The sequence below is a fragment of the Schistocerca serialis genome, unplaced genomic scaffold (assembly GCF_023864345.2).
Source record: "Schistocerca serialis cubense isolate TAMUIC-IGC-003099 unplaced genomic scaffold, iqSchSeri2.2 HiC_scaffold_621, whole genome shotgun sequence".
Taxonomy (NCBI): Eukaryota; Metazoa; Arthropoda; class Insecta; order Orthoptera; family Acrididae; genus Schistocerca; species Schistocerca serialis.
This window is the reverse complement of record NW_026048213.1, coordinates 1,206-28,432: the sequence shown is the minus strand read 5'-3', so window position 1 is coordinate 28,432 and position 27,227 is coordinate 1,206. Positions and strand designations below refer to the sequence as shown.

Here is a 27,227-nt window from a genome sequence, read left to right as displayed (position 1 = left end):
AGAACGCGGAAAATTCTTTCCGTCTTGTCTACTTCTCTACCGTCAACAGACTTCCAGTGTCATGCAAGCACACACCCCAAACTAACTGTCAACGCTGAAACACGTGTCTGCCAAATGTCGTCGCTATTACTCTTTAGTTAACTATTTTCATCATTTCTGTCACCATTCAAGCTGCTTCATTACCTCACCTGCCGACAGATGGCAGCACGCCTAATTCCTGTCGGCGACTCACCGTCCGACATACAACGTCCGACACACAACTGCCCGCACTGCTCTGCATCTAACACTAATCTCTCTCCTCCCCACCACACTCGTTCACTGAAAAAACTGACAACTAGACAGTTCTTTGTACGCAAAACTAGGCCACATCAGACGCAACGTGTATGTAGATGTATGGTGCAAGGGAAATATCCCCCTGCTCCCACACATCTAATTAATACTAGTTGACAACAGAAATTAAATTTCTGTCGATAGTATTTGAACCAGTCTTATTCATTTGCCAATTTCATGCATTCCTTCTTGCAGATAACAGTGCCTTGCAAATCACTCAATTCATGTTTGCTAGCCAAACGTGCTCCTCCTAAATGTTTCGTACATCATGCATTAGTGGTGATTATCAAGACTGTGTTGTGTCTCAGCTTTTTATGGTCATCAATTGCACTCTTCTTGTGTTGCTCACTCATTCTTGTAACTCAAAAGTACGTCGTTGTCATCCAAGCCTAGCACTTGGAGCAGGCCAAATCAAATGGCTCGTCCCCGTGCCACTCGAGAAACTTCCACAAGGCTTTCATGACATGTCGCAATCAAAGTCCATCCACAACCTGTAGCGACATTTCTGCAACGACGCGGGTCCCGATACCAAAGGTATGACTTACGCTTCTAATCTATATAATAAAACCACCACTCGGAAAGCGCTATTCCCTTCCCACATCCCTCAGAATGTGGCGAACGATCATCGATTACAACCAAGATGCGATGAATCTCGATCGCAAGCCTCACGCTCAGGGAGAGTGCTACCACTCATCATTGTGGTTACGTCTACTCCAGCTTTGAACTAGAGAGAGTTGAAGACATACTACAGAAATGATCCTGTGAAGTATGATCTTGCTTGCAAGCTATCACCGCTCGCTACTTATGCCACGAGACCGTCAACACGCCCTACGAGAATACGACACACTCTTCACATTTCGCGATTTACAAGCTAGGACATTCTGCAAAGAACCTACTTCTACTCTTACTTGGCCGCCATGATCTCACTCAGCTATTTTCTGCGCTACCAGTGCTTCTTGCGTTCCGAAATCAGAGACCATTGCCTCAGGCGAGACTGTATGTAAACACCGCTTGCACCTCCGGCCGCTAGATGGCGGCCTGGGGCACATACAGTAGCATTCTATGGCGCAAGCAGACATGCCAAATAGCCACTGAAAGAGAAACACACAAGAGGGCATTCATAGGACTCTTGTGCTTTCTTTAAAACCGCCTCTCTCTTCGAAAATTTTCGCACCGCACTAGCTCATTCACCTCACTCTAACAGTGCGAACTCTTGTCGATATTTGGCCTCTCTCATGCATACTTCCTCTTTCGTTTCACTTTGCGTCTTACTTGATACCCGCCCTTAGAGCTGCTGATATACAATACTCGCAACCAATGTGTTTCTCTCTGTATCTCTTTTCGCCTATCACGAGTATTGCTTTTCCTCACATGGCAATTATGAAAACACCCACAGCTGAACAAACACTTCCATTCAGGGCCACGTCCATACTATCAATCATACACCAGTAATTTCGCAGCTACTTGCTCCACTAATACATTTCTTATGTCTACTGTTCAACAGATGAAGAAGCAAAGTATACAACAAGTCTCTATGAACATCACTGTCAGGACATTTTACAGACCTACGCATACCATGCCAATCTGTATGCTTCAACTATGATGGCCCATGTGCTATGAATAAAGAAATTTCTCATAAAATAACAAATAATTTTACAACTATACAACTACTCCGACAAGCTCCTTACTAAAATGCTACATGTTTAGCAACCCCCCCATCATCTCAGAATAATCTCAAGCAGTGCTTTCATCCCATGAGCACTTCTTTGCAAACAAAACCACAAACTACTTTTTATACTAGCTTCCTTGTCACAGTGAACACGAAACTAATGCTAGTGCCTCAGTTTACTAAAAAGCTTTTTTCGCTTGCAACATATAAACTACCAACTTGAACCTCTGGGATTTTCAAACACACACACATACAGAAAACTTAATTCCACAGAAATTTAGGAGTAACAGTGGTTACCTCACATTTTCATACATACTCAAATAGCTACTTCTGTGCACTTCACACAATGTTCTCATCGTGTTCCACCAGAGAGCACAGTTATCACTATGCATGGATTCTGGTAAAAGAGCATTAAATAAAAACAAACAGCCTGATCAAAGTGATTATCTGCACATCCTCTGCCAATATCATGTCACTCTATACCCGAGGGAAACTAGAATGCAGGGAAAGGAGCTTTGTTGTGAGCACTGTGTTGGTATTTCATCATTTACTAACCAAAGTCTTCTCAAGCCAAGTATGCACCAGCTCTGTGTATGGCTGGCTCAATCAAGAGCCCCTATCAATTTTACTTAAAAGACAAGCAGCATCAACAACTCACAGGAGGCACTGAACATTTTTACCATTATCTGCACCACCTTCCACTGATTTACTGAAGAAGAAACTGCAAAGTCTGGCCAATTTTGTACACAAGTAATCTTGAAAACATTGGAGTCAACAGCAGATTCATAGTTTCCAAGACTGTAGCTAGGAACAACCCTTCAATTTCAACATTTATCTCTCACTCAGACACACCATACCCAAACTACACCTAGCAGGAAATTGCTACTTACTTCATTTCTAGCTATTTATGTCATATTCAACAACTGTCTCTTTCTCACCTAAATCTTCTACACAACTGAGTACACTGTTATGAACAAACACATTATGGCAACAAGCCAGTGCCACTAATATCCACTCTATTGAAAACCATTTAAATACTCATCCTGCCCAACTAACCACCATCTTCAGCCCAAAGCTCACTCACATCATACCTACAAATCACAAACTTCTGTGGTAAAAATAATTTTGGGTTTCAAAACATAATCTGCTAATCACATACCAGTATTTCTTACAAAGCCTATCATTCATCATTCACTTCCAAATATCAGTTTATATGCTGTTGTGCAACTGCAGTGCAAGTAAACACTCTCAAATCATCTAGAACTGAGGTACGGAAAGGGTTCACCAAGAGATTCCAGGTAGTCCTGTAGCTCTCTCTCTTTACACAATCGTCTAACACACTGCACGCCATTGCAGGGCAAATGTACTTGTTTCATTATACTACGACACGGCCTATTACAATTTCAGATTTAAAAAAAACAAATACTGCCTGATCCAACGTCATCCGCTACTCCACGCCCTTCATTCACACAACACAATCTACCTCTTGCAACTTACATTACGTTTTCACTTGTGATTATGGCTCAGCAATAGCCGAGCACTACGAAAAATACCTTATAGACTCATTTAATGTTCCCCTCCACGGAAATCTTTAGTAAAAGGCGAAAGATTTATTCGTTTTGAAGGGAAACCAGAGTGCCGATCAACGCCTTTACTTCAATACTTATGGCTGCTTCTCTATTACTTCTCCGCGAAAACGCGGAAAATTCTTTCCGTCTTGTCTACTTCTCTACCGTCAACAGACTTCCAGTGTCATGCAAGCACACACCCCAAACTAACTGTCAACGCTGAAACACGTGTCTGCCAAATGTCGTCGCTATTACTCTTTAGTTAACTATTTTCATCATTTCTGTCACCATTCAAGCTGCTTCATTACCTCACCTGCCGACAGATGGCAGCACGCCTAATTCCTGTCGGCGACTCACCGTCCGACATACAACGTCCGACACACAACTGCCCGCACTGCTCTGCATCTAACACTAATCTCTCTCCTCCCCACCACACTCGTTCACTGAAAAAACTGACAACTAGACAGTTCTTTGTACGCAAAACTAGGCCACATCAGACGCAACGTGTATGTAGATGTATGGTGCAAGGGAAATATCCCCCTGCTCCCACACATCTAATTAATACTAGTTGACAACAGAAATTAAATTTCTGTCGATAGTATTTGAACCAGTCTTATTCATTTGCCAATTTCATGCATTCCTTCTTGCAGATAACAGTGCCTTGCAAATCACTCAATTCATGTTTGCTAGCCAAACGTGCTCCTCCTAAATGTTTCGTACATCATGCATTAGTGGTGATTATCAAGACTGTGTTGTGTCTCAGCTTTTTATGGTCATCAATTGCACTCTTCTTGTGTTGCTCACTCATTCTTGTAACTCAAAAGTACGTCGTTGTCATCCAAGCCTAGCACTTGGAGCAGGCCAAATCAAATGGCTCGTCCCCGTGCCACTCGAGAAACTTCCACAAGGCTTTCATGACATGTCGCAATCAAAGTCCTTCCACAACCTGTAGCGACATTTCTGCAACGACACGGGTCCCGATACCAAAGGTATGACTTACGCTTCTAATCTATATAATAAAACCACCACTCGGAAAGCGCTATTCCCTTCCCACATCCCTCAGAATGTGGCGAACGATCATCGATTACAACCAAGATGCGATGAATCTCGATCGCAAGCCTCACGCTCAGGGAGAGTGCTACCACTCATCATTGTGGTTACGTCTACTCCAGCTTTGAACTAGAGAGAGTTGAAGACATACTACAGAAATGATCCTGTGAAGTATGATCTTGCTTGCAAGCTATCACCGCTCGCTACTTATGCCACGAGACCGTCAACACGCCCTACGAGAATACGACACACTCTTCACATTTCGCGATTTACAAGCTAGGACATTCTGCAAAGAACCTACTTCTACTCTTACTTGGCCGCCATGATCTCACTCAGCTATTTTCTGCGCTACCAGTGCTTCTTGCGTTCCGAAATCAGAGACCATTGCCTCAGGCGAGACTATGTAAACACCGCTTGCACCTCCGGCCGCTAGATGGCGGCCTGGGGCACATACAGTAGCATTCTATGGCGCAAGCAGACATGCCAAATAGCCACTGAAAGAGAAACACACAAGAGGGCATTCATAGGACTCTTGTGCTTTCTTTAAAACCGCCTCTCTCTTCGAAAATTTTCGCACCGCACTAGCTCATTCACCTCACTCTAACAGTGCGAACTCTTGTCGATATTTGGCCTCTCTCATGCATACTTCCTCTTTCGTTTCACTTTGCGTCTTACTTGATACCCGCCCTTAGAGCTGCTGATATACAATACTCGCAACCAATGTGTTTCTCTCTGTATCTCTTTTCGCCTATCACGAGTATTGCTTTTCCTCACATGGCAATTATGAAAACACCCACAGCTGAACAAACACTTCCATTCAGGGCCACGTCCATACTATCAATCATACACCAGTAATTTCGCAGCTACTTGCTCCACTAATACATTTCTTATGTCTACTGTTCAACAGATGAAGAAGCAAAGTATACAACAAGTCTCTATGAACATCACTGTCAGGACATTTTACAGACCTACGCATACCATGCCAATCTGTATGCTTCAACTATGATGGCCCATGTGCTATGAATAAAGAAATTTCTCATAAAATAACAAATAATTTTACAACTATACAACTACTCCGACAAGCTCCTTACTAAAATGCTACATGTTTAGCAACCCCCCCATCATCTCAGAATAATCTCAAGCAGTGCTTTCATCCCATGAGCACTTCTTTGCAAACAAAACCACAAACTACTTTTTATACTAGCTTCCTTGTCACAGTGAACACGAAACTAATGCTAGTGCCTCAGTTTACTAAAAAGCTTTTTTCGCTTGCAACATATAAACTACCAACTTGAACCTCTGGGATTTTCAAACACACACACATACAGAAAACTTAATTCCACAGAAATTTAGGAGTAACAGTGGTTACCTCACATTTTCATACATACTCAAATAGCTACTTCTGTGCACTTCACACAATGTTCTCATCGTGTTCCACCAGAGAGCACAGTTATCACTATGCATGGATTCTGGTAAAAGAGCATTAAATAAAAACAAACAGCCTGATCAAAGTGATTATCTGCACATCCTCTGCCAATATCATGTCACTCTATACCCGAGGGAAACTAGAATGCAGGGAAAGGAGCTTTGTTGTGAGCACTGTGTTGGTATTTCATCATTTACTAACCAAAGTCTTCTCAAGCCAAGTATGCACCAGCTCTGTGTATGGCTGGCTCAATCAAGAGCCCCTATCAATTTTACTTAAAAGACAAGCAGCATCAACAACTCACAGGAGGCACTGAACATTTTTACCATTATCTGCACCACCTTCCACTGATTTACTGAAGAAGAAACTGCAAAGTCTGGCCAATTTTGTACACAAGTAATCTTGAAAACATTGGAGTCAACAGCAGATTCATAGTTTCCAAGACTGTAGCTAGGAACAACCCTTCAATTTCAAGATTTATCTCTCACTCAGACACACCATACCCAAACTACACCTAGCAGGAAATTGCTACTTACTTCATTTCTAGCTATTTATGTCATATTCAACAACTGTCTCTTTCTCACCTAAATCTTCTACACAACTGAGTACACTGTTATGAACAAACACATTATGGCAACAAGCCAGTGCCACTAATATCCACTCTATTGAAAACCATTTAAATACTCATCCTGCCCAACTAACCACCATCTTCAGCCCAAAGCTCACTCACATCATACCTACAAATCACAAACTTCTGTGGTAAAAATAATTTTGGGTTTCAAAACATAATCTGCTAATCACATACCAGTATTTCTTACAAAGCCTATCATTCATCATTCACTTCCAAATATCAGTTTATATGCTGTTGTGCAACTGCAGTGCAAGTAAACACTCTCAAATCATCTAGAACTGAGGTACAGAAAGGGTTCACCAAGAGATTCCAGGTAGTCCTGTAGCTCTCTCTCTTTACACAATCGTCTAACACACTGCACGCCATTGCAGGGCAAATGTACTTGTTTCATTATACTACGACACGGCCTATTACAATTTCAGATTTTAAAAAAACAAATACTGCCTGATCCAACGTCATCCGCTACTCCACGCCCTTCATTCACACAACACAATCTACCTCTTGCAACTTACATTACGTTTTCACTTGTGATTATGGCTCAGCAATAGCCGAGCACTACGAAAAATACCTTATAGACTCATTTAATATTCCCCTCCACGGAAATCTTTAGTAAAAGGCGAAAGATTTATTCGTTTTGAAGGGAAACCAGAGTGCCGATCAACGCCCTCACTTCAATACTTATGGCTGCTTCTCTATTACTTCTCCGCGAGAACGCGGAAAATTCTTTCCGTCTTGTCTACTTCTCTACCGTCAACAGACTTCCAGTGTCATGCAAGCACACACCCCAAACTAACTGTCAACGCTGAAACACGTGTCTGCCAAATGTCGTCGCTATTACTCTTTAGTTAACTATTTTCATCATTTCTGTCACCATTCAAGCTGCTTCATTACCTCACCTGCCGACAGATGGCAGCACGCCTAATTCCTGTCGGCGACTCACCGTCCGACATACAACGTCCGACACACAACTGCCCGCACTGCTCTGCATCTAACACTAATCTCTCTCCTCCCCACCACACTCGTTCACTGAAAAAACTGACAACTAGACAGTTCTTTGTACGCAAAACTAGGCCACATCAGACGCAACGTGTATGTAGATGTATGGTGCAAGGGAAATATCCCCCTGCTCCCACACATCTAATTAATACTAGTTGACAACAGAAATTAAATTTCTGTCGATAGTATTTGAACCAGTCTTATTCATTTGCCAATTTCATGCATTCCTTCTTGCAGATAACAGTGCCTTGCAAATCACTCAATTCATGTTTGCTAGCCAAACGTGCTCCTCCTAAATGTTTCGTACATCATGCATTAGTGGTGATTATCAAGACTGTGTTGTGTCTCAGCTTTTTATGGTCATCAATTGCACTCTTCTTGTGTTGCTCACTCATTCTTGTAACTCAAAAGTACGTCGTTGTCATCCAAGCCTAGCACTTGGAGCAGGCCAAATCAAATGGCTCGTCCCCGTGCCACTCGAGAAACTTCCACAAGGCTTTCATGACATGTCGCAATCAAAGTCCTTCCACAACCTGTAGCGACATTTCTGCAACGACGCGGGTCCCGATACCAAAGGTATGACTTACGCTTCTAATCTATATAATAAAACCACCACTCGGAAAGCGCTATTCCCTTCCCACATCCCTCAGAATGTGGTGAACGATCATCGATTACAACCAAGATGCGATGAATCTCGATCGCAAGCCTCACGCTCAGGGAGAGTGCTACCACTCATCATTGTGGTTACGTCTACTCCAGCTTTGAACTAGAGAGAGTTGAAGACATACTACAGAAATGATCCTGTGAAGTATGATCTTGCTTGCAAGCTATCACCGCTCGCTACTTATGCCACGAGACCGTCAACACGCCCTACGAGAATACGACACACTCTTCACATTTCGCGATTTACAAGCTAGGACATTCTGCAAAGAACCTACTTCTACTCTTACTTGGCCGCCATGATCTCACTCAGCTATTTTCTGCGCTACCAGTGCTTCTTGCGTTCCGAAATCAGAGACCATTGCCTCAGGCGAGACTGTATGTAAACACCGCTTGCACCTCCGGCCGCTAGATGGCGGCCTGGGGCACATACAGTAGCATTCTATGGCGCAAGCAGACATGCCAAATAGCCACTGAAAGAGAAACACACAAGAGGGCATTCATAGGACTCTTGTGCTTTCTTTAAAACCGCCTCTCTCTTCGAAAATTTTCGCACCGCACTAGCTCATTCACCTCACTCTAACAGTGCGAACTCTTGTCGATATTTGGCCTCTCTCATGCATACTTCCTCTTTCGTTTCACTTTGCGTCTTACTTGATACCCGCCCTTAGAGCTGCTGATATACAATACTCGCAACCAATGTGTTTCTCTCTGTATCTCTTTTCGCCTATCACGAGTATTGCTTTTCCTCACATGGCAATTATGAAAACACCCACAGCTGAACAAACACTTCCATTCAGCGCCACGTCCATACTATCAATCATACACCAGTAATTTCACAGCTACTTGCTCCACTAATACATTTCTTATGTCTACTGTTCAACAGATGAAGAAGCAAAGTATACAACAAGTCTCTATGAACATCACTGTCAGGACATTTTACAGACCTACGCATACCATGCCAATCTGTATGCTTCAACTATGATGGCCCATGTGCTATGAATAAAGAAATTTCTCATAAAATAACAAATAATTTTACAACTATACAACTACTCCGACAAGCTCCTTACTAAAATGCTACATGTTTAGCAACCCCCCCATCATCTCAGAATAATCTCAAGCAGTGCTTTCATCCCATGAGCACTTCTTTGCAAACAAAACCACAAACTACTTTTTATACTAGCTTCCTTGTCACAGTGAACACGAAACTAATGCTAGTGCCTCAGTTTACTAAAAAGCTTTTTTCGCTTGCAACATATAAACTACCAACTTGAACCTCTGGGATTTTCAAACACACACACATACAGAAAACTTAATTCCACAGAAATTTAGGAGTAACAGTGGTTACCTCACATTTTCATACATACTCAAATAGCTACTTCTGTGCACTTCACACAATGTTCTCATCGTGTTCCACCAGAGAGCACAGTTATCACTATGCATGGATTCTGGTAAAAGAGCATTAAATAAAAACAAACAGCCTGATCAAAGTGATTATCTGCACATCCTCTGCCAATATCATGTCACTCTATACCCGAGGGAAACTAGAATGCAGGGAAAGGAGCTTTGTTGTGAGCACTGTGTTGGTATTTCATCATTTACTGACCAAAGTCTTCTCAAGCCAAGTATGCACCAGCTCTGTGTATGGCTGGCTCAATCAAGAGCCCCTATCAATTTTACTTAAAAGACAAGCAGCATCAACAACTCACAGGAGGCACTGAACATTTTTACCATTATCTGCACCACCTTCCACTGATTTACTGAAGAAGAAACTGCAAAGTCTGGCCAATTTTGTACACAAGTAATCTTGAAAACATTGGAGTCAACAGCAGATTCATAGTTTCCAAGACTGTGGCTAGGAACAACCCTTCAATTTCAAGATTTATCTCTCACTCAGACACACCATACCCAAACTACACCTAGCAGGAAATTGCTACTTACTTCATTTCTAGCTATTTATGTCATATTCAACAACTGTCTCTTTCTCACCTAAATCTTCTACACAACTGAGTACACTGTTATGAACAAACACATTATGGCAACAAGCCAGTGCCACTAATATCCACTCTATTGAAAACCATTTAAATACTCATCCTGCCCAACTAACCACCATCTTCAGCCCAAAGCTCACTCACATCATACCTACAAATCACAAACTTCTGTGGTAAAAATAATTTTGGGTTTCAAAACATAATCTGCTAATCACATACCAGTATTTCTTACAAAGCCTATCATTCATCATTCACTTCCAAATATCAGTTTATATGCTGTTGTGCAACTGCAGTGCAAGTAAACACTCTCAAATCATCTAGAACTGAGGTACGGAAAGGGTTCACCAAGAGATTCCAGGTAGTCCTGTAGCTCTCTCTCTTTACACAATCGTCTAACACACTGCACGCCATTGCAGGGCAAATGTACTTGTTTCATTATACTACGACACGGCCTATTACAATTTCAGATTTAAAAAAAACAAATACTGCCTGATCCAACGTCATCCGCTACTCCACGCCCTTCATTCACACAACACAATCTACCTCTTGCAACTTACATTACGTTTTCACTTGTGATTATGGCTCAGCAATAGCCGAGCACTACGAAAAATACCTTATAGACTCATTTAATGTTCCCCTCCACGGAAATCTTTAGTAAAAGGCGAAAGATTTATTCGTTTTGAAGGGAAACCAGAGTGCCGATCAACGCCCTCACTTCAATACTTATGGCTGCTTCTCTATTACTTCTCCGCGAGAACGCGGAAAATTCTTTCCGTCTTGTCTACTTCTCTACCGTCAACAGACTTCCAGTGTCATGCAAGCACACACCCCAAACTAACTGTCAACGCTGAAACACGTGTCTGCCAAATGTCGTCGCTATTACTCTTTAGTTAACTATTTTCATCATTTCTGTCACCATTCAAGCTGCTTCATTACCTCACCTGCCGACAGATGGCAGCACGCCTAATTCCTGTCGGCGACTCACCGTCCGACATACAACGTCCGACACACAACTGCCCGCACTGCTCTGCATCTAACACTAATCTCTCTCCTCCCCACCACACTCGTTCACTGAAAAAACTGACAACTAGACAGTTCTTTGTACGCAAAACTAGGCCACATCAGACGCAACGTGTATGTAGATGTATGGTGCAAGGGAAATATCCCCCTGCTCCCACACATCTAATTAATACTAGTTGACAACAGAAATTAAATTTCTGTCGATAGTATTTGAACCAGTCTTATTCATTTGCCAATTTCATGCATTCCTTCTTGCAGATAACAGTGCCTTGCAAATCACTCAATTCATGTTTGCTAGCCAAACGTGCTCCTCCTAAATGTTTCGTACATCATGCATTAGTGGTGATTATCAAGACTGTGTTGTGTCTCAGCTTTTTATGGTCATCAATTGCACTCTTCTTGTGTTGCTCACTCATTCTTGTAACTCAAAAGTACGTCGTTGTCATCCAAGCCTAGCACTTGGAGCAGGCCAAATCAAATGGCTCGTCCCCGTGCCACTCGAGAAACTTCCACAAGGCTTTCATGACATGTCGCAATCAAAGTCCTTCCACAACCTGTAGCGACATTTCTGCAACGACGCGGGTCCCGATACCAAAGGTATGACTTACGCTTCTAATCTATATAATAAAACCACCACTCGGAAAGCGCTATTCCCTTCCCACATCCCTCAGAATGTGGTGAACGATCATCGATTACAACCAAGATGCGATGAATCTCGATCGCAAGCCTCACGCTCAGGGAGAGTGCTACCACTCATCATTGTGGTTACGTCTACTCCAGCTTTGAACTAGAGAGAGTTGAAGACATACTACAGAAATGATCCTGTGAAGTATGATCTTGCTTGCAAGCTATCACCGCTCGCTACTTATGCCACGAGACCGTCAACACGCCCTACGAGAATACGACACACTCTTCACATTTCGCGATTTACAAGCTAGGACATTCTGCAAAGAACCTACTTCTACTCTTACTTGGCCGCCATGATCTCACTCAGCTATTTTCTGCGCTACCAGTGCTTCTTGCGTTCCGAAATCAGAGACCATTGCCTCAGGCGAGACTGTATGTAAACACCGCTTGCACCTCCGGCCGCTAGATGGCGGCCTGGGGCACATACAGTAGCATTCTATGGCGCAAGCAGACATGCCAAATAGCCACTGAAAGAGAAACACACAAGAGGGCATTCATAGGACTCTTGTGCTTTCTTTAAAACCGCCTCTCTCTTCGAAAATTTTCGCACCGCACTAGCTCATTCACCTCACTCTAACAGTGCGAACTCTTGTCGATATTTGGCCTCTCTCATGCATACTTCCTCTTTCGTTTCACTTTGCGTCTTACTTGATACCCGCCCTTAGAGCTGCTGATATACAATACTCGCAACCAATGTGTTTCTCTCTGTATCTCTTTTCGCCTATCACGAGTATTGCTTTTCCTCACATGGCAATTATGAAAACACCCACAGCTGAACAAACACTTCCATTCAGCGCCACGTCCATACTATCAATCATACACCAGTAATTTCACAGCTACTTGCTCCAGTAATACATTTCTTATGTCTACTGTTCAACAGATGAAGAAGCAAAGTATACAACAAGTCTCTATGAACATCACTGTCAGGACATTTTACAGACCTACGCATACCATGCCAATCTGTATGCTTCAACTATGATGGCCCATGTGCTATGAATAAAGAAATTTCTCATAAAATAACAAATAATTTTACAACTATACAACTACTCCGACAAGCTCCTTACTAAAATGCTACATGTTTAGCAACCCCCCCATCATCTCAGAATAATCTCAAGCAGTGCTTTCATCCCATGAGCACTTCTTTGCAAACAAAACCACAAACTACTTTTTATACTAGCTTCCTTGTCACAGTGAACACGAAACTAATGCTAGTGCCTCAGTTTACTAAAAAGCTTTTTTCGCTTGCAACATATAAACTACCAACTTGAACCTCTGGGATTTTCAAACACACACACATACAGAAAACTTAATTCCACAGAAATTTAGGAGTAACAGTGGTTACCTCACATTTTCATACATACTCAAATAGCTACTTCTGTGCACTTCACACAATGTTCTCATCGTGTTCCACCAGAGAGCACAGTTATCACTATGCATGGATTCTGGTAAAAGAGCATTAAATAAAAACAAACAGCCTGATCAAAGTGATTATCTGCACATCCTCTGCCAATATCATGTCACTCTATACCCGAGGGAAACTAGAATGCAGGGAAAGGAGCTTTGTTGTGAGCACTGTGTTGGTATTTCATCATTTACTAACCAAAGTCTTCTCAAGCCAAGTATGCACCAGCTCTGTGTATGGCTGGCTCAATCAAGAGCCCCTATCAATTTTACTTAAAAGACAAGCAGCATCAACAACTCACAGGAGGCACTGAACATTTTTACCATTATCTGCACCACCTTCCACTGATTTACTGAAGAAGAAACTGCAAAGTCTGGCCAATTTTGTACACAAGTAATCTTGAAAACATTGGAGTCAACAGCAGATTCATAGTTTCCAAGACTGTAGCTAGGAACAACCCTTCAATTTCAAGATTTATCTCTCACTCAGACACACCATACCCAAACTACACCTAGCAGGAAATTGCTACTTACTTCATTTCTAGCTATTTATGTCATATTCAACAACTGTCTCTTTCTCACCTAAATCTTCTACACAACTGAGTACACTGTTATGAACAAACACATTATGGCAACAAGCCAGTGCCACTAATATCCACTCTATTGAAAACCATTTAAATACTCATCCTGCCCAACTAACCACCATCTTCAGCCCAAAGCTCACTCACATCATACCTACAAATCACAAACTTCTGTGGTAAAAATAATTTTGGGTTTCAAAACATAATCTGCTAATCACATACCAGTATTTCTTACAAAGCCTATCATTCATCATTCACTTCCAAATATCAGTTTATATGCTGTTGTGCAACTGCAGTGCAAGTAAACACTCTCAAATCATCTAGAACTGAGGTACGGAAAGGGTTCACCAAGAGATTCCAGGTAGTCCTGTAGCTCTCTCTCTTTACACAATCGTCTAACACACTGCACGCCATTGCAGGGCAAATGTACTTGTTTCATTATACTACGACACGGCCTATTACAATTTCAGATTTTAAAAAAACAAATACTGCCTGATCCAACGTCATCCGCTACTCCACGCCCTTCATTCACACAACACAATCTACCTCTTGCAACTTACATTACGTTTTCACTTGTGATTATGGCTCAGCAATAGCCGAGCACTACGAAAAATACCTTATAGACTCATTTAATGTTCCCCTCCACGGAAATCTTTAGTAAAAGGCGAAAGATTTATTCGTTTTGAAGGGAAACCAGAGTGCCGATCAACGCCCTCACTTCAATACTTATGGCTGCTTCTCTATTACTTCTCCGCGAGAACGCGGAAAATTCTTTCCGTCTTGTCTACTTCTCTACCGTCAACAGACTTCCAGTGTCATGCAAGCACACACCCCAAACTAACTGTCAACGCTGAAACACGTGTCTGCCAAATGTCGTCGCTATTACTCTTTAGTTAACTATTTTCATCATTTCTGTCACCATTCAAGCTGCTTCATTACCTCACCTGCCGACAGATGGCAGCACGCCTAATTCCTGTCGGCGACTCACCGTCCGACATACAACGTCCGACACACAACTGCCCGCACTGCTCTGCATCTAACACTAATCTCTCTCCTCCCCACCACACTCGTTCACTGAAAAAACTGACAACTAGACAGTTCTTTGTACGCAAAACTAGGCCACATCAGACGCAACGTGTATGTAGATGTATGGTGCAAGGGAAATATCCCCCTGCTCCCACACATCTAATTAATACTAGTTGACAACAGAAATTAAATTTCTGTCGATAGTATTTGAACCAGTCTTATTCATTTGCCAATTTCATGCATTCCTTCTTGCAGATAACAGTGCCTTGCAAATCACTCAATTCATGTTTGCTAGCCAAACGTGCTCCTCCTAAATGTTTCGTACATCATGCATTAGTGGTGATTATCAAGACTGTGTTGTGTCTCAGCTTTTTATGGTCATCAATTGCACTCTTCTTGTGTTGCTCACTCATTCTTGTAACTCAAAAGTACGTCGTTGTCATCCAAGCCTAGCACTTGGAGCAGGCCAAATCAAATGGCTCGTCCCCGTGCCACTCGAGAAACTTCCACAAGGCTTTCATGACATGTCGCAATCAAAGTCCTTCCACAACCTGTAGCGACATTTCTGCAACGACGCGGGTCCCGATACCAAAGGTATGACTTACGCTTCTAATCTATATAATAAAACCACCACTCGGAAAGCGCTATTCCCTTCCCACATCCCTCAGAATGTGGCGAACGATCATCGATTACAACCAAGATGCGATGAATCTCGATCGCAAGCCTCACGCTCAGGGAGAGTGCTACCACTCATCATTGTGGTTACGTCTACTCCAGCTTTGAACTAGAGAGAGTTGAAGACATACTACAGAAATGATCCTGTGAAGTATGATCTTGCTTGCAAGCTATCACCGCTCGCTACTTATGCCACGAGACCGTCAACACGCCCTACGAGAATACGACACACTCTTCACATTTCGCGATTTACAAGCTAGGACATTCTGCAAAGAACCTACTTCTACTCTTACTTGGCCGCCATGATCTCACTCAGCTATTTTCTGCGCTACCAGTGCTTCTTGCGTTCCGAAATCAGAGACCATTGCCTCAGGCGAGACTGTATGTAAACACCGCTTGCACCTCCGGCCGCTAGATGGCGGCCTGGGGCACATACAGTAGCATTCTATGGCGCAAGCAGACATGCCAAATAGCCACTGAAAGAGAAACACACAAGAGGGCATTCATAGGACTCTTGTGCTTTCTTTAAAACCGCCTCTCTCTTCGAAAATTTTCGCACCGCACTAGCTCATTCACCTCACTCTAACAGTGCGAACTCTTGTCGATATTTGGCCTCTCTCATGCATACTTCCTCTTTCGTTTCACTTTGCGTCTTACTTGATACCCGCCCTTAGAGCTGCTGATATACAATACTCGCAACCAATGTGTTTCTCTCTGTATCTCTTTTCGCCTATCACGAGTATTGCTTTTCCTCACATGGCAATTATGAAAACACCCACAGCTGAACAAACACTTCCATTCAGCGCCACGTCCATACTATCAATCATACACCAGTAATTTCACAGCTACTTGCTCCACTAATACATTTCTTATGTCTACTGTTCAACAGATGAAGAAGCAAAGTATACAACAAGTCTCTATGAACATCACTGTCAGGACATTTTACAGACCTACGCATACCATGCCAATCTGTATGCTTCAACTATGATGGCCCATGTGCTATGAATAAAGAAATTTCTCATAAAATAACAAATAATTTTACAACTATACAACTACTCCGACAAGCTCCTTACTAAAATGCTACATGTTTAGCAACCCCCCCATCATCTCAGAATAATCTCAAGCAGTGCTTTCATCCCATGAGCACTTCTTTGCAAACAAAACCACAAACTACTTTTTATACTAGCTTCCTTGTCACAGTGAACACGAAACTAATGCTAGTGCCTCAGTTTACTAAAAAGCTTTTTCCGCTTGCAACATATAAACTACCAACTTGAACCTCTGGGATTTTCGAACACACACACACACATACAGAAAACTTAATTCCACAGAAATTTAGGAGTAACAGTGGTTACCTCACATTTTCATACATACTCAAATAGCTACTTCTGTGCACTTCACACAATGTTCTCATCGTGTTCCACCAGAGAGCACAGTTATCACTATGCATGGATTCTGGTAAAAGAGCATTAAATAAAAACAAACAGCCTGATCAAAGTGATTATCTGCACATCCTCTGCCAATATCATGTCACTCTATACCCGAGGGAAACTAGAATGCAGGGAAAGGAGCTTTGTTGTGAGCACTGTGTTGGTATTTCATCATTTACTAACCAAAGTCTTCTCAAGCCAAGTATGCACCAGCTCTGTGTATGGCTGGCTCAATCAAGAGCCCCTATCAATTTTACTTAAAAGACAAGCAGCATCAACAACTCACAGGAGGCACTGAACATTTTTACCATTATCTGCACCACCTTCCACTGATTTACTGAAGAAGAAACTGCAAAGTCTGGCCAATTTTGTACACAAGTAATCTTGAAAACATTGGAGTCAACAGCAGATTCATAGTTTCCAAGACTGTAGCTAGGAACAACCCTTCAATTTCAAGATTTATCTCTCACTCAGACACACCATACCCAAACTACACCTAGCAGGAAATTGCTACTTACTTCATTTCTAGCTATTTATGTCATATTCAACAACTGTCTCTTTCTCACCTAAATCTTCTACACAACTGAGTACACTGTTATGAACAAACACATTATGGCAACAAGCCAGTGCCACTAATATCCACTCTATTGAAAACCATTTAAATACTCATCCTGCCCAACTAACCACCATCTTCAGCCCAAAGCTCACTCACATCATACCTACAAATCACAAACTTCTGTGGTAAAAATAATTTTGGGTTTCAAAACATAATCTGCTAATCACATACCAGTATTTCTTACAAAGCCTATCATTCATCATTCACTTCCAAATATCAGTTTATATGCTGTTGTGCAACTGCAGTGCAAGTAAACACTCTCAAATCATCTAGAACTGAGGTACGGAAAGGGTTCACCAAGAGATTCCAGGTAGTCCTGTAGCTCTCTCTCTTTACACAATCGTCTAACACACTGCACGCCATTGCAGGGCAAATGTACTTGTTTCATTATACTACGACACGGCCTATTACAATTTCAGATTTTAAAAAAACAAATACTGCCTGATCCAACGTCATCCGCTACTCCACGCCCTTCATTCACACAACACAATCTACCTCTTGCAACTTACATTACGTTTTCACTTGTGATTATGGCTCAGCAATAGCCGAGCACTACGAAAAATACCTTATAGACTCATTTAATGTTCCCCTCCACGGAAATCTTTAGTAAAAGGCGAAAGATTTATTCGTTTTGAAGGGAAACCAGAGTGCCGATCAACGCCCTCACTTCAATACTTATGGCTGCTTCTCTATTACTTCTCCGCGAGAACGCGGAAAATTCTTTCCGTCTTGTCTACTTCTCTACCGTCAACAGACTTCCAGTGTCATGCAAGCACACACCCCAAACTAACTGTCAACGCTGAAACACGTGTCTGCCAAATGTCGTCGCTATTACTCTTTAGTTAACTATTTTCATCATTTCTGTCACCATTCAAGCTGCTTCATTACCTCACCTGCCGACAGATGGCAGCACGCCTAATTCCTGTCGGCGACTCACCGTCCGACATACAACGTCCGACACACAACTGCCCGCACTGCTCTGCATCTAACACTAATCTCTCTCCTCCCCACCACACTCGTTCACTGAAAAAACTGACAACTAGACAGTTCTTTGTACGCAAAACTAGGCCACATCAGACGCAACGTGTATGTAGATGTATGGTGCAAGGGAAATATCCCCCTGCTCCCACACATCTAATTAATACTAGTTGACAACAGAAATTAAATTTCTGTCGATAGTATTTGAACCAGTCTTATTCATTTGCCAATTTCATGCATTCCTTCTTGCAGATAACAGTGCCTTGCAAATCACTCAATTCATGTTTGCTAGCCAAACGTGCTCCTCCTAAATGTTTCGTACATCATGCATTAGTGGTGATTATCAAGACTGTGTTGTGTCTCAGCTTTTTATGGTCATCAATTGCACTCTTCTTGTGTTGCTCACTCATTCTTGTAACTCAAAAGTACGTCGTTGTCATCCAAGCCTAGCACTTGGAGCAGGCCAAATCAAATGGCTCGTCCCCGTGCCACTCGAGAAACTTCCACAAGGCTTTCATGACATGTCGCAATCAAAGTCCTTCCACAACCTGTAGCGACATTTCTGCAACGACGCGGGTCCCGATACCAAAGGTATGACTTACGCTTCTAATCTATATAATAAAACCACCACTCGGAAAGCGCTATTCCCTTCCCACATCCCTCAGAATGTGGCGAACGATCATCGATTACAACCAAGATGCGATGAATCTCGATCGCAAGCCTCACGCTCAGGGAGAGTGCTACCACTCATCATTGTGGTTACGTCTACTCCAGCTTTGAACTAGAGAGAGTTGAAGACATACTACAGAAATGATCCTGTGAAGTATGATCTTGCTTGCAAGCTATCACCGCTCGCTACTTATGCCACGAGACCGTCAACACGCCCTACGAGAATACGACACACTCTTCACATTTCGCGATTTACAAGCTAGGACATTCTGCAAAGAACCTACTTCTACTCTTACTTGGCCGCCATGATCTCACTCAGCTATTTTCTGCGCTACCAGTGCTTCTTGCGTTCCGAAATCAGAGACCATTGCCTCAGGCGAGACTGTATGTAAACACCGCTTGCACCTCCGGCCGCTAGATGGCGGCCTGGGGCACATACAGTAGCATTCTATGGCGCAAGCAGACATGCCAAATAGCCACTGAAAGAGAAACACACAAGAGGGCATTCATAGGACTCTTGTGCTTTCTTTAAAACCGCCTCTCTCTTCGAAAATTTTCGCACCGCACTAGCTCATTCACCTCACTCTAACAGTGCGAACTCTTGTCGATATTTGGCCTCTCTCATGCATACTTCCTCTTTCGTTTCACTTTGCGTCTTACTTGATACCCGCCCTTAGAGCTGCTGATATACAATACTCGCAACCAATGTGTTTCTCTCTGTATCTCTTTTCGCCTATCACGAGTATTGCTTTTCCTCACATGGCAATTATGAAAACACCCACAGCTGAACAAACACTTCCATTCAGCGCCACGTCCATACTATCAATCATACACCAGTAATTTCACAGCTACTTGCTCCACTAATACATTTCTTATGTCTACTGTTCAACAGATGAAGAAGCAAAGTATACAACAAGTCTCTATGAACATCACTGTCAGGACATTTTACAGACCTACGCATACCATGCCAATCTGTATGCTTCAACTATGATGGCCCATGTGCTATGAATAAAGAAATTTCTCATAAAATAACAAATAATTTTACAACTATACAACTACTCCGACAAGCTCCTTACTAAAATGCTACATGTTTAGCAACCCCCCCATCATCTCAGAATAATCTCAAGCAGTGCTTTCATCCCATGAGCACTTCTTTGCAAACAAAACCACAAACTACTTTTTATACTAGCTTCCTTGTCACAGTGAACACGAAACTAATGCTAGTGCCTCAGTTTACTAAAAAGCTTTTTCCGCTTGCAACATATAAACTACCAACTTGAACCTCTGGGATTTTCGAACACACACACACACATACAGAAAACTTAATTCCACAGAAATTTAGGAGTAACAGTGGTTACCTCACATTTTCATACATACTCAAATAGCTACTTCTGTGCACTTCACACAATGTTCTCATCGTGTTCCACCAGAGAGCACAGTTATCACTATGCATGGATTCTGGTAAAAGAGCATTAAATAAAAACAAACAGCCTGATCAAAGTGATTATCTGCACATCCTCTGCCAATATCATGTCACTCTATACCCGAGGGAAACTAGAATGCAGGGAAAGGAGCTTTGTTGTGAGCACTGTGTTGGTATTTCATCATTTACTAACCAAAGTCTTCTCAAGCCAAGTATGCACCAGCTCTGTGTATGGCTGGCTCAATCAAGAGCCCCTATCAATTTTACTTAAAAGACAAGCAGCATCAACAACTCACAGGAGGCACTGAACATTTTTACCATTATCTGCACCACCTTCCACTGATTTACTGAAGAAGAAACTGCAAAGTCTGGCCAATTTTGTACACAAGTAATCTTGAAAACATTGGAGTCAACAGCAGATTCATAGTTTCCAAGACTGTAGCTAGGAACAACCCTTCAATTTCAAGATTTATCTCTCACTCAGACACACCATACCCAAACTACACCTAGCAGGAAATTGCTACTTACTTCATTTCTAGCTATTTATGTCATATTCAACAACTGTCTCTTTCTCACCTAAATCTTCTACACAACTGAGTACACTGTTATGAACAAACACATTATGGCAACAAGCCAGTGCCACTAATATCCACTCTATTGAAAACCATTTAAATACTCATCCTGCCCAACTAACCACCATCTTCAGCCCAAAGCTCACTCACATCATACCTACAAATCACAAACTTCTGTGGTAAAAATAATTTTGGGTTTCAAAACATAATCTGCTAATCACATACCAGTATTTCTTACAAAGCCTATGATTCATCATTCACTTCCAAATATCAGTTTATATGCTGTTGTGCAACTGCAGTGCAAGTAAACACTCTCAAATCATCTAGAACTGAGGTACGGAAAGGGTTCACCAAGAGATTCCAGGTAGTCCTGTAGCTCTCTCTCTTTACACAATCGTCTAACACACTGCACGCCATTGCAGGGCAAATGTACTTGTTTCATTATACTACGACACGGCCTATTACAATTTCAGATTTTAAAAAAACAAATACTGCCTGATCCAACGTCATCCGCTACTCCACGCCCTTCATTCACACAACACAATCTACCTCTTGCAACTTACATTACGTTTTCACTTGTGATTATGGCTCAGCAATAGCCGAGCACTACGAAAAATACCTTATAGACTCATTTAATGTTCCCCTCCACGGAAATCTTTAGTAAAAGGCGAAAGATTTATTCGTTTTGAAGGGAAACCAGAGTGCCGATCAACGCCCTCACTTCAATACTTATGGCTGCTTCTCTATTACTTCTCCGCGAGAACGCGGAAAATTCTTTCCGTCTTGTCTACTTCTCTACCGTCAACAGACTTCCAGTGTCATGCAAGCACACACCCCAAACTAACTGTCAACGCTGAAACACGTGTCTGCCAAATGTCGTCGCTATTACTCTTTAGTTAACTATTTTCATCATTTCTGTCACCATTCAAGCTGCTTCATTACCTCACCTGCCGACAGATGGCAGCACGCCTAATTCCTGTCGGCGACTCACCGTCCGACATACAACGTCCGACACACAACTGCCCGCACTGCTCTGCATCTAACACTAATCTCTCTCCTCCCCACCACACTCGTTCACTGAAAAAACTGACAACTAGACAGTTCTTTGTACGCAAAACTAGGCCACATCAGACGCAACGTGTATGTAGATGTATGGTGCAAGGGAAATATCCCCCTGCTCCCACACATCTAATTAATACTAGTTGACAACAGAAATTAAATTTCTGTCGATAGTATTTGAACCAGTCTTATTCATTTGCCAATTTCATGCATTCCTTCTTGCAGATAACAGTGCCTTGCAAATCACTCAATTCATGTTTGCTAGCCAAACGTGCTCCTCCTAAATGTTTCGTACATCATGCATTAGTGGTGATTATCAAGACTGTGTTGTGTCTCAGCTTTTTATGGTCATCAATTGCACTCTTCTTGTGTTGCTCACTCATTCTTGTAACTCAAAAGTACGTCGTTGTCATCCAAGCCTAGCACTTGGAGCAGGCCAAATCAAATGGCTCGTCCCCGTGCCACTCGAGAAACTTCCACAAGGCTTTCATGACATGTCGCAATCAAAGTCCTTCCACAACCTGTAGCGACATTTCTGCAACGACGCGGGTCCCGATACCAAAGGTATGACTTACGCTTCTAATCTATATAATAAAACCACCACTCGGAAAGCGCTATTCCCTTCCCACATCCCTCAGAATGTGGCGAACGATCATCGATTACAACCAAGATGCGATGAATCTCGATCGCAAGCCTCACGCTCAGGGAGAGTGCTACCACTCATCATTGTGGTTACGTCTACTCCAGCTTTGAACTAGAGAGAGTTGAAGACATACTACAGAAATGATCCTGTGAAGTATGATCTTGCTTGCAAGCTATCACCGCTCGCTACTTATGCCACGAGACCGTCAACACGCCCTACGAGAATACGACACACTCTTCACATTTCGCGATTTACAAGCTAGGACATTCTGCAAAGAACCTACTTCTACTCTTACTTGGCCGCCATGATCTCACTCAGCTATTTTCTGCGCTACCAGTGCTTCTTGCGTTCCGAAATCAGAGACCATTGCCTCAGGCGAGACTGTATGTAAACACCGCTTGCACCTCCGGCCGCTAGATGGCGGCCTGGGGCACATACAGTAGCATTCTATGGCGCAAGCAGACATGCCAAATAGCCACTGAAAGAGAAACACACAAGAGGGCATTCATAGGACTCTTGTGCTTTCTTTAAAACCGCCTCTCTCTTCGAAAATTTTCGCACCGCACTAGCTCATTCACCTCACTCTAACAGTGCGAACTCTTGTCGATATTTGGCCTCTCTCATGCATACTTCCTCTTTCGTTTCACTTTGCGTCTTACTTGATACCCGCCCTTAGAGCTGCTGATATACAATACTCGCAACCAATGTGTTTCTCTCTGTATCTCTTTTCGCCTATCACGAGTATTGCTTTTCCTCACATGGCAATTATGAAAACACCCACAGCTGAACAAACACTTCCATTCAGCGCCACGTCCATACTATCAATCATACACCAGTAATTTCACAGCTACTTGCTCCACTAATACATTTCTTATGTCTACTGTTCAACAGATGAAGAAGCAAAGTATACAACAAGTCTCTATGAACATCACTGTCAGGACATTTTACAGACCTACGCATACCATGCCAATCTGTATGCTTCAACTATGATGGCCCATGTGCTATGAATAAAGAAATTTCTCATAAAATAACAAATAATTTTACAACTATACAACTACTCCGACAAGCTCCTTACTAAAATGCTACATGTTTAGCAACCCCCCCATCATCTCAGAATAATCTCAAGCAGTGCTTTCATCCCATGAGCACTTCTTTGCAAACAAAACCACAAACTACTTTTTATACTAGCTTCCTTGTCACAGTGAACACGAAACTAATGCTAGTGCCTCAGTTTACTAAAAAGCTTTTTCCGCTTGCAACATATAAACTACCAACTTGAACCTCTGGGATTTTCGAACACACACACACACATACAGAAAACTTAATTCCACAGAAATTTAGGAGTAACAGTGGTTACCTCACATTTTCATACATACTCAAATAGCTACTTCTGTGCACTTCACACAATGTTCTCATCGTGTTCCACCAGAGAGCACAGTTATCACTATGCATGGATTCTGGTAAAAGAGCATTAAATAAAAACAAACAGCCTGATCAAAGTGATTATCTGCACATCCTCTGCCAATATCATGTCACTCTATACCCGAGGGAAACTAGAATGCAGGGAAAGGAGCTTTGTTGTGAGCACTGTGTTGGTATTTCATCATTTACTAACCAAAGTCTTCTCAAGCCAAGTATGCACCAGCTCTGTGTATGGCTGGCTCAATCAAGAGCCCCTATCAATTTTACTTAAAAGACAAGCAGCATCAACAACTCACAGGAGGCACTGAACATTTTTACCATTATCTGCACCACCTTCCACTGATTTACTGAAGAAGAAACTGCAAAGTCTGGCCAATTTTGTACACAAGTAATCTTGAAAACATTGGAGTCAACAGCAGATTCATAGTTTCCAAGACTGTAGCTAGGAACAACCCTTCAATTTCAAGATTTATCTCTCACTCAGACACACCATACCCAAACTACACCTAGCAGGAAATTGCTACTTACTTCATTTCTAGCTATTTATGTCATATTCAACAACTGTCTCTTTCTCACCTAAATCTTCTACACAACTGAGTACACTGTTATGAACAAACACATTATGGCAACAAGCCAGTGCCACTAATATCCACTCTATTGAAAACCATTTAAATACTCATCCTGCCCAACTAACCACCATCTTCAGCCCAAAGCTCACTCACATCATACCTACAAATCACAAACTTCTGTGGTAAAAATAATTTTGGGTTTCAAAACATAATCTGCTAATCACATACCAGTATTTCTTACAAAGCCTATCATTCATCATTCACTTCCAAATATCAGTTTATATGCTGTTGTGCAACTGCAGTGCAAGTAAACACTCTCAAATCATCTAGAACTGAGGTACGGAAAGGGTTCACCAAGAGATTCCAGGTAGTCCTGTAGCTCTCTCTCTTTACACAATCGTCTAACACACTGCACGCCATTGCAGGGCAAATGTACTTGTTTCATTATACTACGACACGGCCTATTACAATTTCAGATTTTAAAAAAACAAATACTGCCTGATCCAACGTCATCCGCTACTCCACGCCCTTCATTCACACAACACAATCTACCTCTTGCAACTTACATTACGTTTTCACTTGTGATTATGGCTCAGCAATAGCCGAGCACTACGAAAAATACCTTATAGACTCATTTAATGTTCCCCTCCACGGAAATCTTTAGTAAAAGGCGAAAGATTTATTCGTTTTGAAGGGAAACCAGAGTGCCGATCAACGCCCCTCACTTCAATACTTATGGCTGCTTCTCTATTACTTCTCCGCGAGAACGCGGAAAATTCTTTCCGTCTTGTCTACTTCTCTACCGTCAACAGACTTCCAGTGTCATGCAAGCACACACCCCCAAACTAACTGTCAACGCTGAAACACGTGTCTGCCAAATGTCGTCGCTATTACTCTTTAGTTAACTATTTTCATCATTTCTGTCACCATTCAAGCTGCTTCATTACCTCACCTGCCGACAGATGGCAGCACGCCTAATTCCTGTCGGCGACTCACCGTCCGACATACAACGTCCGACACACAACTGCCCGCACTGCTCTGCATCTAACACTAATCTCTCTCCTCCCCACCACACTCGTTCACTGAAAAAACTGACAACTAGACAGTTCTTTGTACGCAAAACTAGGCCACATCAGACGCAACGTGTATGTAGATGTATGGTGCAAGGGAAATATCCCCCTGCTCCCACACATCTAATTAATACTAGTTGACAACAGAAATTAAATTTCTGTCGATAGTATTTGAACCAGTCTTATTCATTTGCCAATTTCATGCATTCCTTCTTGCAGATAACAGTGCCTTGCAAATCACTCAATTCATGTTTGCTAGCCAAACGTGCTCCTCCTAAATGTTTCGTACATCATGCATTAGTGGTGATTATCAAGACTGTGTTGTGTCTCAGCTTTTTATGGTCATCAATTGCACTCTTCTTGTGTTGCTCACTCATTCTTGTAACTCAAAAGTACGTCGTTGTCATCCAAGCCTAGCACTTGGAGCAGGCCAAATCAAATGGCTCGTCCCCGTGCCACTCGAGAAACTTCCACAAGGCTTTCATGACATGTCGCAATCAAAGTCCTTCCACAACCTGTAGCGACATTTCTGCAACGACGCGGGTCCCCGATACCAAAGGTATGACTTACGCTTCTAATCTATATAATAAAACCACCACTCGGAAAGCGCTATTCCCTTCCCACATCCCTCAGAATGTGGCGAACGATCATCGATTACAACCAAGATGCGATGAATCTCGATCGCAAGCCTCACGCTCAGGGAGAGTGCTACCACTCATCATTGTGGTTACGTCTACTCCAGCTTTGAACTAGAGAGAGTTGAAGACATACTACAGAAATGATCCTGTGAAGTATGATCTTGCTTGCAAGCTATCACCGCTCGCTACTTATGCCACGAGACCGTCAACACGCCCTACGAGAATACGACACACTCTTCACATTTCGCGATTTACAAGCTAGGACATTCTGCAAAGAACCTACTTCTACTCTTACTTGGCCGCCATGATCTCACTCAGCTATTTTCTGCGCTACCAGTGCTTCTTGCGTTCCGAAATCAGAGACCATTGCCTCAGGCGAGACTGTATGTAAACACCGCTTGCACCTCCGGCCGCTAGATGGCGGCCT

At 42.4% G+C, this 27,227-nt stretch overlaps 15 non-coding genes across 15 annotated transcripts; all 15 read right to left on the bottom strand.

Annotated features, from left to right (window-relative positions):
• Positions 1 to 899: 899 nt before the first annotated feature.
• Positions 900 to 1,106, bottom strand: LOC126448723 (small nucleolar RNA U3). Its single transcript, XR_007584195.1, has one exon. It is a non-coding gene; the product is annotated as a small nucleolar RNA U3 (small nucleolar RNA).
• A 2,413-nt stretch (positions 1,107 to 3,519) lies between these two features.
• LOC126448735 (U5 spliceosomal RNA) lies at positions 3,520 to 3,638 on the bottom strand. The gene has a single exon (XR_007584206.1). It is a non-coding gene; the product is annotated as a U5 spliceosomal RNA (small nuclear RNA).
• Positions 3,639 to 4,591: 953 nt separating this feature from the next.
• LOC126448721 (small nucleolar RNA U3) lies at positions 4,592 to 4,798 on the bottom strand. The gene has a single exon (XR_007584194.1). It is a non-coding gene; the product is annotated as a small nucleolar RNA U3 (small nucleolar RNA).
• Positions 4,799 to 7,209: 2,411 nt separating this feature from the next.
• Positions 7,210 to 7,328, bottom strand: LOC126448740 (U5 spliceosomal RNA). Its single transcript, XR_007584211.1, has one exon. It is a non-coding gene; the product is annotated as a U5 spliceosomal RNA (small nuclear RNA).
• Positions 7,329 to 8,281: 953 nt separating this feature from the next.
• On the bottom strand, positions 8,282 to 8,488 carry LOC126448731 (small nucleolar RNA U3). Its single transcript, XR_007584203.1, has one exon. It is a non-coding gene; the product is annotated as a small nucleolar RNA U3 (small nucleolar RNA).
• A 2,413-nt stretch (positions 8,489 to 10,901) lies between these two features.
• On the bottom strand, positions 10,902 to 11,020 carry LOC126448734 (U5 spliceosomal RNA). Its single transcript, XR_007584205.1, has one exon. It is a non-coding gene; the product is annotated as a U5 spliceosomal RNA (small nuclear RNA).
• Positions 11,021 to 11,973: 953 nt separating this feature from the next.
• Positions 11,974 to 12,180, bottom strand: LOC126448719 (small nucleolar RNA U3). Its single transcript, XR_007584192.1, has one exon. It is a non-coding gene; the product is annotated as a small nucleolar RNA U3 (small nucleolar RNA).
• Positions 12,181 to 14,593: 2,413 nt separating this feature from the next.
• LOC126448732 (U5 spliceosomal RNA) lies at positions 14,594 to 14,712 on the bottom strand. Its single transcript, XR_007584204.1, has one exon. It is a non-coding gene; the product is annotated as a U5 spliceosomal RNA (small nuclear RNA).
• A 953-nt stretch (positions 14,713 to 15,665) lies between these two features.
• Positions 15,666 to 15,872, bottom strand: LOC126448720 (small nucleolar RNA U3). Its single transcript, XR_007584193.1, has one exon. It is a non-coding gene; the product is annotated as a small nucleolar RNA U3 (small nucleolar RNA).
• A 2,417-nt stretch (positions 15,873 to 18,289) lies between these two features.
• Positions 18,290 to 18,408, bottom strand: LOC126448730 (U5 spliceosomal RNA). Its single transcript, XR_007584202.1, has one exon. It is a non-coding gene; the product is annotated as a U5 spliceosomal RNA (small nuclear RNA).
• A 953-nt stretch (positions 18,409 to 19,361) lies between these two features.
• On the bottom strand, positions 19,362 to 19,568 carry LOC126448743 (small nucleolar RNA U3). Its single transcript, XR_007584214.1, has one exon. It is a non-coding gene; the product is annotated as a small nucleolar RNA U3 (small nucleolar RNA).
• Positions 19,569 to 21,985: 2,417 nt separating this feature from the next.
• LOC126448729 (U5 spliceosomal RNA) lies at positions 21,986 to 22,104 on the bottom strand. Its single transcript, XR_007584201.1, has one exon. It is a non-coding gene; the product is annotated as a U5 spliceosomal RNA (small nuclear RNA).
• Positions 22,105 to 23,057: 953 nt separating this feature from the next.
• LOC126448742 (small nucleolar RNA U3) lies at positions 23,058 to 23,264 on the bottom strand. Its single transcript, XR_007584213.1, has one exon. It is a non-coding gene; the product is annotated as a small nucleolar RNA U3 (small nucleolar RNA).
• A 2,417-nt stretch (positions 23,265 to 25,681) lies between these two features.
• On the bottom strand, positions 25,682 to 25,800 carry LOC126448728 (U5 spliceosomal RNA). The gene has a single exon (XR_007584200.1). It is a non-coding gene; the product is annotated as a U5 spliceosomal RNA (small nuclear RNA).
• Positions 25,801 to 26,756: 956 nt separating this feature from the next.
• On the bottom strand, positions 26,757 to 26,963 carry LOC126448741 (small nucleolar RNA U3). The gene has a single exon (XR_007584212.1). It is a non-coding gene; the product is annotated as a small nucleolar RNA U3 (small nucleolar RNA).
• Between the last annotated feature and the right edge of the window lie 264 nt (positions 26,964 to 27,227).